This window comes from Amphiprion ocellaris, chromosome 2, assembly GCF_022539595.1.
Source record: "Amphiprion ocellaris isolate individual 3 ecotype Okinawa chromosome 2, ASM2253959v1, whole genome shotgun sequence".
Classification (NCBI taxonomy): domain Eukaryota; kingdom Metazoa; phylum Chordata; class Actinopteri; family Pomacentridae; genus Amphiprion; species Amphiprion ocellaris.
Window position 1 is genome coordinate 15,312,300 of NC_072767.1, and position 12,510 is coordinate 15,324,809.

General features: G+C 37.1%; 1 long non-coding RNA gene across 1 annotated transcript; it reads left to right on the forward strand.

The window, feature by feature from the left end:
- The first annotated feature begins 1,280 nt into the window (after positions 1–1,280).
- On the forward strand, positions 1,281–5,991 carry LOC129350953 (uncharacterized). The gene is made up of 3 exons (XR_008604551.1): positions 1,281–1,914; positions 3,766–3,866; positions 5,004–5,991. It is a non-coding gene; the product is annotated as an uncharacterized LOC129350953 (long non-coding RNA).
- Positions 5,992–12,510: the final 6,519 nt, after the last annotated feature.

Sequence of the window (12,510 nt, forward strand, 5' to 3'; positions counted from 1 at the left end):
AACACAACAATGGACATGGAGGCGATGGTTCACCTGCTGCTCGGTCTGTGGCTTTCTGTCAGATTCAAAGTAATAGAAGAGTCGGAGAAAGCTGAGAGCGGCGAGTCGAAACACTCAGGAGACACACAGGAGAGTTTGGGAGGCGATGCAGCAGTATCAAGCTGAAGACAAGAGGATATGAACTATGATATGAGGGTAAGCTAATGGTAGTTCGCTAGCTATCGTATATTAGTCCTGTGAACGACCCTGTAATGGCTGCAGTTTATCGCTGTTAGGTATTAAAATATGTAAGTTAGGTAAAATTGGCAAGATATTCACAGATTCGGACTTTCGGCATCAATAACTCATGAGATATACGTTGTAAAATCATAAACAATGCCTCTTTCCCATCGTTGTAAGCTAGACAATGTGCGACAAGGCCAGTTTTTATCAAAACTCGCTGTCTTTTAAGCTGCAGAAATAACATTGATGTCTATGTGCAGCTGGCTATGCAACGAGTGAACAGGGACCGTCTGCAAATAGCAAAACCGCTGCAACAGCGAAGAGAGACACTACACAAATATTCAATTACTTTTATACACTGTAGGGTCACCAAATTTACTGCAGCCATCATTTGTCTCCTGCTGGTCATTCTACAACTCTTGGTTTGACACTAAATACAAAATCTGAATTTTAAGGAATTTTTATTATTTTATTATTATTTTATTAGTCATAAAATTCAATAACTTCACTCTTGTTTACTGTAGTGTCACCAAAATCACTGGAGGCAATCTACCAAAAAAAAAACAAACGGATGAGCACTTTTATCTGTTACAACAAAAAATATTTGAGATATATAACAACAATTTCAATACTAATAAAAAAAAAATCCTTAAAATCATGAAAAATGTTTAAATATCAAACCAAGAGTTGTAGTATGATCAACAGGAGCCAACTGATAGAGGGTAATCTCTATGCAGTACATAAGAGAGAAGTTATTGAATTTTATTACTAACAAAATAATAAGAAAATAAGAAAAAAAATCCTTAAAATTCAGATTTTTAATTTATTACCATTTGAATGACCAGCAGGAGTCAACTGATGGCTCCAATAATTTTGGTGACACTACAGTATATAAGAGTGAAGTTATTGAGTTTTATTATTAATAAAACAATACTAAAACAATGAAAATTCCTTAAAATTCAGATTTTGTATTTAGTATCAAACCAAGAGTTGTAGTATGACCAGTAGGAGACAATTGAAGGCTGCAGTAAATGTGGTGACACTACACAGGGATGAGAATGACAAATGGAAAAAAACTCTGAAAATGTCTGCCGAAGGCTCAAGTTCAATCCAGTATATAAAGTGACTTTAATAGTGAATAAACTAACAACCAGCCATTGTATTTATTATTATTATTTATTACTGCATGTATTTGTAGTAAAACATGAGTTGAAACATCCTACTTTTGGATCTAGAACTGCACAAGCCGTTCATTTTCAGTCACCTGACGAGTTAAACTCCCCTTTTTATGTGAGGTTGAAGCAGAAAGTCTGAGTTAACAAAGAAAGTTGTTTATAATTTGCGATACCTGTTATCTCTGACTGAGGCTTTAGTTTTTGTTGAGCTGATTTACATGTAGAAACTTTGTTCAGGAAGATTTCTCAGTAGCTCAGAGGACAGGCTGCTTTTTTACACAACCTTGTAAGAGAATATCTGTCAATGCTTTCAGCAGAATTTAGAAACAACACTTCCTAAACAGATATTTTGAGGCTGTGAGGTTGAACGTTTGAGAGTATATCAGTGTGTGTGTTTGTGGTCTTTCTGTTTCTAGGTGGAAGCTGAATTAGTGAGGATGACTCCTGCTCCTGTCATCTCTAAGCTCCTCACACATCTTTACCTGCACATGAGAAAAATCACTCCTGTAGAATGCAGGTATGTTTGTCATTATTATAAAAAGATGTTGCCTGGTGACCTGTCAGAAACCCATTATACAGAGTCAGCCAAAATAGTGTTTACATGCATCAGGAAAAGAAAAAGTTGCATAAATGTTTCAATACCAAATTTATTCAGACATCACAAGATTAATAAAAGTTATCTTTGGCCTCTACAATTACAAGAGGTGCTCAAAGTGGTGGCCACTGGCTTCCAGACATTTCTGTTGTGTTGTAGACGTCACTTGTTGATGCTCCATTCATGAGGGTAGCGCCATCTGTTGGGAAAACATCGTACAACAGGACACAGAGTTATCGTGATTTGATCAAACTTAGAAAGAGGAATCTATATGTATAGAAGTACTTATACAAATGAAATATTTATAAAAGTTTTTCTTTTCCTGATGTGTGTACATTATTTTGGCTGACTCTGAACTTAATGAGAACAAAACTGTCATTAATTGTTGCTCTGAAAGCTTCTTTAGTGAAAACCGGCTGGTGTTCAGCTTTGAAACAAACTGCTGTTGAGGTCTGTGTTTTTAGGTTTATCCCCACAGTTTCTGAATGAACTGATAGTTTGTGTTTTTTTTTCCTGATCAATGTGGACGTTATAATTGATGGTAACATTTACTGATCATATAATCAGCATGACAATATAACAGTATAACATTCTGACCACCTGACTAATACTGTGTTGGTCCCTTTATGCTGCTAAAACTCCTCTGACCCAGTGGTTCATCAGAACCTCTAGGGATGTCCTGTGGATTCTGTGGATCCTGTGGGTTGCAGGGTGGGTCCTACCTAGACCAGGCTGATCCTGGACCATCCCACAGATGCTCAGTCAGATCTGGATGTGGGGAGTGTGGAACCCAGGTGAACAGCTTAGCTCTGTCATGTTCCTCGGACCACTCCTGTAGTAGCAGTTTTAGTTTGTTCTGCTGAGGGAGGCAGCTGGCATCAAGGACTGCTGTTGCCATGGAGACTAGGGGGTTGTTTGTCCTGCAGTGTTTAGGTGGTGGTACATGTCAAACATCCACATGAACATCAAGGTTTCCCAGCAGAACGTTGCATTAGAACAAGATGATGGATGTTGTTCTCTTCAGCTGTCAGTGGTCAGAATGTTGTGGCTGATTGGTGGATCTGTCTGCCTTTACTCTGACATCCAGAGTTATACAAAAGTGTAGTATGTGTGCAGTGCAGAAGAGATTTACTTTAATTTATGCAGTTTTTTTTAAGGGAGAGCGTTTTTTTTTTATCCACTTGAATGAAGACCTAATCTTTCCCTTCAAAGGATAGTTAATAATTACTACAGCTTCCATAGTGGTCCCATCAGAGAAAATCATATCCATATACAGATTTTTATTAATTCCAGGGCTGGTTCAGTAAAGATTATAATAATAACTACATCAGATAATTCTTTGTCACAATTGGAATTTTGCAGACTGAGAGATGGTTGAGAAGGTTTCAGTTCTTGTTTTAGCAAAATATGTTATAATAGAAGATCTTTATTGTCATTGTACATTAAATTATCTGCAAACCAGCAAAGTACATCAGTCTGAGGTATCTAAAAATAAATAAGTAAAGAAAAATGCTTCTAAAGCCAATAATAAACTGAATATTTTGAGGGAATATTGTAAAAAGGAAAGAAAAGCTCCATTCTCACTCCTCTCAGGATAAACTGTCATTAAAATTGACTTTAAATTTAGTTCAACACGAGATAAAAACATTTACTTTCATTACTGATGTTGTCAAGTTTTAGTAAAGTTCATGCTACTTTTATAAAATGATGGAAGTGAATAAATTGTATTTCTGTGATCTGTGTTTGATTTCTGTCTTTTCTCCTGTCATCCAGATGTTCAGAGGGAGATGATGCCACATCTGGTCCAGCCGATGGAAGGTCTTGAAGTTCTCTGACTGGCCTGGACTGAAGATGGTCGTCTCACTGGATTTAAGGTTCACATGCTCAGTAACAAACTCCACCAATGAGCCAACAGGGAAGCTTTAGGTTTATTAAATGTTGCTATGAAGGTATCGCTGTTTTTCTTTGTGAATGCAATGTGCTCCAACTGAAACTTAAATTAGAACTTAGAAGTAAATCCTCCCAGATGAAAACTGTGATGGTGTTGGATTGTCAGGCCGTAATGTTGCAGCTCAAAGCAGCTTTTCTAGCTCAGTTCATTCTGACATTCAGCTATGAATCAACACAGCAGATGGTGATCCATGCTGTAGAAGTCTCACATCTCCTGATTTAATGGAGCTGCTTCACACTTTTTACACTGTTTATTCACCAACACTTTATTTAATACAAGTCCCATCTAGTTTTTATGAGGAATGTGATGTTTTAATTTCTCTGAATAACTGCAGCCTAATGTAACAGCTGGAGTTGTAACATCTGTCCTGATATTGATCATGAAGTATTGATCAGAATGATCAGATGAGTTTGTTTTTACTGCCAGCTACCATTCAGTCTGAGATATTAAGAAAAAATAAATGTGCATAATGTGGAAATTAACAGATTCGATTTTTATTTATTCCTACAACTGCTGCAGGTTCCAAAGTTACAGAATGTGGAGGAATTTAGTCTCACGATCACAGACAATAAATATCATCTGAAAGTCGGGTTATTGTTGTTTATCAGCACAATACAAAAAGATTAATGTTAGAAATATTCCAGTTAAGACTCTAGAATATCATGATTTATGTAAATTTACCTCAATAATATGAATGTTCAGGTTAAGATTGTACAGTGATATTTATTATGCAAGTTTAGCTGATTAAAGTTTATGACTCTGCACTAAAATATTATTTAAATTTACATCATTATTATAATATTTAGGGTCAGACCCTACAGTATTGAGATGAAGAAATCAAATATTCTATAAAATGTAAATACACTGAACTAATTTGGATATATTTAAGTGAGACTCGACAATATTCTTTGACACAAATCTATCTAAATCAAAATTTTAATCATTTTTACTCCAAACATTTACTGGACTGATTTAAACATCAAAATCACTCCTTTCTAATCCTCTGCTGTACGTTCAAACCTGAGGTCTTAAATAGAAACACACAAGTATCTGATTGAAGGAACTTCTGCAGAGTCCTGGTTCCAGAACATGATGATGGAATTATAGACAAACTTTAACAAAAGCTGCCTGAGAGTTTACAGGTTTTTATGTTAGATTTCTTCAGTAATTTAATGAGCGTTATCAGCAAAAATCAAGTGTTCTTTTGACGAACTTCATTTCCTAAAGCATCCAGAATTGGAGCTCATATCTTTGGCAGCTGTAAAGTTTCTGCTCCTTCAAAGTTCGCAACACAATGAATGAATTCCTAAAACACTCTCAATGCTGGAGAGCATGTGATGCTGAAGCAGTGATCAGTTTTTCTGTTTCTTCTCTGGAGATGCACAATGAGGGACGTCTGCAGAGACTGAGAAAGAGTCTCACCACATCCTGACATGAGGAAAAAGACTTTATTGAAGACTACAATGAGAAAAACTATCCAGACAGCAGACGGCTGCATTCAAGGTGAGCTCTGAACATTTGATCTGGAACAGGAATTCAATAACGGCAGCATGAGCTTCATTTCAGTCTGTAGCTGCTGAATTCATGGATGAATCATCTGGCACTAGAGAGGAAGACCATCAAACATCCATGTCAGCTGATGGAGGTCCAAGAGTCTCACCAAACAAACAACCTACAGAGTGAAGACCTCTAATCTGATTGGACGGCCTCCTATTCAGCCACGTGTGAACAAATGCCTCTAAGTTGATTTGTTTTCTAAAATAAATCTAGTTTGAGTCCTAATCTATGCCTGTGTGTTTGCTTCTTTACATCGCTGTTAACAGTTTAGGCTGTTAGATTGTTCCAGATAAGACAAGTACAAGATTCTTCAGAGCCGTTCTACCACGAGCCTGACAGGAAGAACTCCAACAGCTACTGAATGTTCCTGTGGTCCCCTCAAGGCTACATGAGGAGCCCTACGAGGACGAGCCGGTCCACCTGATGGCAGCCAGTCGCTGTGGTTCAAAGCCAACACCGACTACGTGGACTTCTACTGGACCACACGGAGGCCTTCAAACCAGACCAACAAGTTCACCGACTCCCTGACTCGTGGGTCTGAGGATGCTGCCGAGCCTCGGTCCAGCCGGCCTCCTGTCTGTGGGTGTTTGAGTGCTGAGAGGTTTGTGGATGCATGTGAACGTTCTGTGTTGAAACAGCAGCTTTTGACTCACTAACGCTGGGAAAAACCAAGAGCTCCTTTATTTGTGACTTCCACTAAAAAACTGATGAAAATAAGTTTGCCAGGGTTCTAACTGATAACAGATTATTAAATAATGAAAATAATAGTTTAAATATTCCTTTAGGGCTGCACAGTGGTGTAGTGGTTAGCACTTTCGCCTTGCAGCAAGAATATCCCTGGTTCACGTCCCGGCTTTCCCGGGATCTTTCTGCATGGAGTTTGCATGTTCTCCCTGTGCATGCGTGGGTTTTCTCCGGGTACTCCAGCTTCCTCCCACAGTCCAAAAATATGCTGAGGTTAATTGATCATTCTAAATTGCCCATAGGTGTGAATGTGAGAGTGATTGTTTGTCTCTGTATGTGGCCCTGCGACAGACTGGCGACCTGTCTAGGGTGTCCCCTGCCTTCACCCTAAGTCAGCTGGGATAGACTCCAGCCCCCCCGCGACCCTAGTGAGGATTAAGCGGTGTATAGATGATGGATGGATGGATATTCCTTTAAACAATCCTTTTAGGTCTACCTTTCCTTTACACTGACTTCTTGGTATATGTACAAGTTTTGGGTGGAATATACCAATGAGCCCAATGTTCAAGGGTTCTTCTGGGAATATACCATTAAACCAACCTTTTAGGTAAATGTTCCAGGATGTTGGGTAGAATATACCATTAGATAAACCTTTTAGGTCAACATTGGAAGATTTTAGAGTAGAATATTACTCCAAATCATCCTTTAGGTCTACATTTAAGGTGGAATACTCCTTTACACCAAGATTTTTTGGTCTACATTGAAGGATTTTAGGTGGAATATTCCTTTGAACAAACTTTTTAAGTTTCTGTTCAAGGATGTTGGGTGAAATATACCATCAGACCAACCTCCAAGGTCTACAGTAGTGAATTTTACGTAGAATATACCATTAAACTCACCTTTTAGGTCCACATTGGAGGATTTTAGGTGGAATTTTCTTCCAGACCGTCTTTTAGTCTACATTTAAGGATGTTTAGGATGGTATATTCTTCCAAACCAAATTCTCAGGTCTACATTTCAGGTGGAATATTCCTCCATACTAACCTTTTTGGTCTACATTGAAGGATTTTTTCTAAACCACCCTTTGGGGTCTATATTTGGGGTTTTAGGTGGAATATTCCTTTTAACCAGCCCCTCAGCTTTCTTTGAGGATTTTGGATGGAATACTCTGGAATACTGGTTAAACCAACATTTTAGGTGCATGTCCAAGGATTTTTGGTGGAATGTTCCTTTAAGGTGAATGTGTGAGGACCTTGTCGGTGGAATACTTTCTGAAACCAACCTTTTAGGTCAACATTCAAAGATTTAAGGTGGAATATTCCTTTAAACCAACCTAAATTTCATGTTTTAATCATTATCAAGTGAGAAACCTCAATCCAGACTCCTCATAATGACGTTTGACATTTATGCTGCTGTTATTTGTTTAGTCCAGATGAAATGACAGAAATCTACAACTGTAATTTTATTTCAGGACTCAGTTATTCAATGTCAAAACAATCCGTGACTCTAAAAACTCAACAGCTTTACAAACTCTAAGATTAAACTCTCCACAAGGATCCAAAATAAGTTGGACTTCTACATGAGAGCTTTAACTATTCTTCATCTACTTCCTGAAAAGTTTGGTCAATAAAAAAGACAAAAACTAATATTTTCAGCTGAACTAAAGACAGATTTTGAGATTTTTCTGCTCACGTGTTGTTGTAAACTTACTCTTTCAAATAAATAGCCGCCTAACCCCCTGGAAACCAGCATTTGTCCTGTTTTTGTGTTGCTCCTCAGCGACCCGAGACAGCCGGGTCCTAATGTTTTTTGAGCAACACACCATACTATGACATTTTTACAATGATGGTTCTACTATGAAGCCAGTTTGACATGTTCAGGTGTTCTTTGTGTGAAAACTCAGAGATTTCAGGTATCAGAAGGTGGTTTTCAACATTCTTTGTTAACTTTCTGCTTGAACTTTAAACTAAATTTCCTTCACTAAGCCAGCCCTCTGGACTTCCAGTAAGCTGTGTTCCTATTGGCTGTCCAGGTGGCTGCTTGGTGTTATCAGGAACACCTGAGCAGTTCAGTGTCTTCCTGCTTTATTTAGCTGCAGACAAACATTTCCTCTGCTTGTCTTCACCACAGAACCGGGTTTGGCTCCGTTGCTTTCGTTTGTTCTTTAGGCGTTGGCTTGCAGCTTCCAGCAGTAAAATCGTCTTTAATGTGTTTCTTGGTGTGTTTTAGGGCTTTGTACTGGATAGTTGTTTTGGTAAATGTGGTTCTTTAGCCACAGTTAGCACATGGTGCTAATGTGTGCAGTGATTAGTGGGTTTGCTGCAGCTGAGTTGTGTCTTTATCTTGGCTGTAGTGAGTCTTTAGAGGTTTTTGGTCAGACACAGTCTGTATTCTTGTTTGTGAAGCAACGTTGGTTGTCCAGAAGGTAAGAGTTCCTGTCCTGATTCTCTGTTCTCAGAGGTTTTCTGGTAGGTTGCAGGAGACTTTAGCGTTTGGGTTGTACTAGTTTGGTTTTTGTATGGTTTAATTTGGACGACTATCTTGAGGCCCCTCCATGTGGTTTAGTGAGGTTTTCTGGAACAGTTCTACAAAGCAACCTGCAGCAGAAGAGACTTTGAGAGTTTTTAGGAAGTTCTGGAGACCAGACTTTAGAGCAGCAGAAACATTTGTCAGCAGTTTGAGCAGAAGAAGGTGAGCTTCAGAGTAGAAATGAGATGGAAACCTTCTTGACCCGTGTGGTGAGGTCCTGTACGAAGAGTTTGAGCAGGTTGTGAAGAGTCTGTAGTTCTTTGATCTGAAAGCACGAGTCGACTCATTAAAGGAGAAAACAGGACATATTGTTGGTTCTTCTGTCACTCTGCAGTTTCCAGTTTCCTTAGACTGAATATCAAGTTTATATTTTAAATGATTTCCCATGTGAGCCCAAGAAGACTTCAATAAACTCCCTCCATCCCCTGGACACAACATATTTTATTACGATGTTAAATTTTGTTTTATTTTATTTTTTTAATGTTTTTGAGTTTTAATCATAGTTTTAGCATAGTTTTTTCCCTTTGCTTGTTTAGTTTTGTCATCTGTGTGAAAGCTGCTAAACAAATAAAGTTGAATTGATAAACTGAATAACTGACGAACTCATGATTGTGACAACAGAAGGATTTTTCATTGTGATTTCAGGGTTTGTTTCATTTTTAAAGTTGGCGTTAAAATCTTGACAGGAAAAAAAAGATTGAAGAAATAAACTACATTAAAAAAAGCAATTAAATCAAAGGAAAAACATTTCATACAATAAAACTTTTAAAAAGAAAATTAAACATTAAATACAATTAAATCATATTAAACAGACAAAATATTTAATTAGATAAACAGAAGATACAAAATGTAATTATGAAATTAAACTAAATTTTTTAAACAAAAATATTAAACATCAAAGATGAAATATTTTAGATAATTAAACATTTAAAAAATACAATTAAACAAGAAGAATATTAAAAAATTTTAAAAATACAAAACATTTAATTAGATTACTAAACCTTTAAAAAGACAAAACATTTAATTAAAAAAATAAATGTTTAATTAGAAAATTAAATCTTATAGACAATAAAACTTTAAATAGGAATTAAACAAAATACAATAAAGCATTTAAAAAGAAAATTAAACATTAAAAGGTGGTAATACATTTAAAAAGAAAAACCTTAAAGATTTAATCAAAAAATTAAACATTGGGAAAGAAAAGAAAATTTTTCAAACAAGCCGATAAAACATTTGAAAAAACAATTAAACATTAAAAAGACAAAACATTTCTAAATCAAATCAGACATTAGAAAAGAATAAAGGGTGAGAAAAGAGCAAAACTAAACATTTAAGAAGAATCAAACTAAAGACAAAACATTTGAAAAGACACCAGTTAAACTTTAGAAGATCAAATTAAACAGAAGAGACAATAAAACGATCAAAAAGAGCAAAAACAGATAAAGGTCTTCAAGCGTTTTCTAGTCTGAAATGAAAACATCAAGTTGTTTCTTTAAACATTTCCTCTTTCTATGTTCTTGCTTTGATTGTGGACAGATTTACTAAGAATTCATTTCAGAAAACTGCTTTCCAGATAAAGTCTACTTGTAGTTGAAGGCATTGATCAAACTAATGTTTCCTTCTGATCTCCCCAAACTTTACTGTTCAGTGAAGACAATCAAAGTTTGTTCAGGATTTCTAAAAAACCCACAGGTTAAGGTCTGAGAAGAACTCAGATGGATGATCTAAATGTGAAATCAAGACTCATGGTCACAAGTTTTAAGGCTTCTGTTAACCAGAAAGTTCAAACTAACAGAGAAGTACTGAGAAACTTTTAAAACTTCAGTCCTCAGACTGTCTGAAGGTTCAAACTAACAGAGAAGTACTGAGAAACTTTTAAGATTTCAGTCCTTGGACTGTCTGAAGGTTCAAACTAACAGAGAACTACTGTGGGACTTAGAAAATTTCAGTCCTCAGACTGTCGGAAGGTTCAAACTAACAGAGAACTACTGTGGGACTTAGAAAATTTCAGCCCTCAGACTGTGTGAAAGCTCAGGTCCTGAGGACTCGGGAGGTGTGGAGGCTTTGGAAAGTTATGGAACTGAGGGTTCCACCCTCCAGCACAAAGGCTGAAGTCCAACCTCCTGAGAAAAACGGTCAAGTCAAGACTCGAGTTAAAAAAAAACTCGAAAATGACAAAAAATAGATGATAAATGCGCAAAAAAAAGAAGAATTAGTATCTGAGCGAGTAGCTCAGGGGATAAGAAGACAGACTACCAACTGGAAGGTCGCAGGTTCAAGACCCACCACTGGCAATTTTCTTTCTTTGTCTTTGTCAGGATTTTGATAAAACTTAAGAAGGGTCTGGTCTTGAACCAGCGACCTGCAGCTCCATAGGCAAATCCTTAACTCACTGAGCTACAGATCAGATAAAAAGAAATAAATTCGTCGTCCCTTTGGCATCGTAGTTCCTGAAGTGACCACATGGGCGGAGCCAAGGCGGAGTCTGGGTGGAGTCAGGGCGGAGAGTAGGTGGGGAGGTGGGTGGAGACCTCCCCCCTCTACTCCCCCGCCTCCTTCCACCACCCACCACACCTTCCCCCACCGACGAGTTCTTCGAGTCTCCACGAGTTCTTCCAGTCTCGACAGGTTTTCCCGAGTTTCTTGAGTTTCCACCAGGTCCGAGGCAGAACAAGTTGTCATGAAGAGGTGTTGAAGTCGGTCAGGATGGACTGACTTTTTATAGCGACTAGAGGGAAGACCACTAGAAGAGCAGGTCTTTAACCACCATCCATAAAATCCATGGAGTCGCTCCAGAGAAATGAAAGGAGGTCAACTTTTATCAACCTCCATCCAGATGTTCAACTTGATATCTTTACTTTGACATTTTTAGCACCACAAACCTTTAGTATCACACTTTATCATTTATTAGGACTTTAATGGAATCCACCAGCAGATTTAGTTTTTGTTGACAAACTTTATTCTTGTCGTCGTGGGACTGCAGTATTTAAAACTCTTCCTTCTATTTGACCTCATGTTTATTAGTTTTAGTGGAGAAAGTTATTTTGTCGATTAGTCTCTTAAAAACCAAATAATAAATTGGATTAGTCAAGAGGTTTAAATTTCTTATTTTGTCATATTTTAAATATAACAAAAAATACAAAAATAAAGCGTCTTGATACAATTTGACCCGTAATTGGCGTTATATAAATAAAATTGAATTCAAATTGTATGAATCTTGTAATGTTGGAAAACACATTTTCTTTGTCCATTAATCTGTTGATTGTTTTCTCAACTAATTCATTTCTTGTTTTGGTTTATAAAATGTCAAACCCAAATATATTCAGTTTACTGTCATAAAAAACAAAAAGATTTACATTCATGATGCAGGAATCAGACAGTTTTTCAATTTTTATCTTAGTTTAGTCAGAAAGATAGTTGATAACGTGTGAATTGTTGCAGCTTGTGAGCCGTAAGGTTTTAATCTTTGGGGCCGAGTGTCAAAAAACATTTAGAAACCAACATCAACAAAACATTCAACAAAGACTTGAACATCATTAAAGGGAAATCCAGCTTTTGCATGACAATGTCTAATTAAAGGACATTTATTTCCAACGTAAATGTGTGATATTCATCCTCTGGAGCTTTCTCTTCACATCATCTTCCACCTGGACTGGTTTGGTCGGGAGCATGTGCAACAAACATTTGAAAAACTGCACTTTAACATCAATGAATGACACTGAAGTTTAATCTCTACATAAATGAGACTGAGTCTGGATGTGCTGCTCTGTCATTAACTCCTAAGTTTAGGGAAAGTT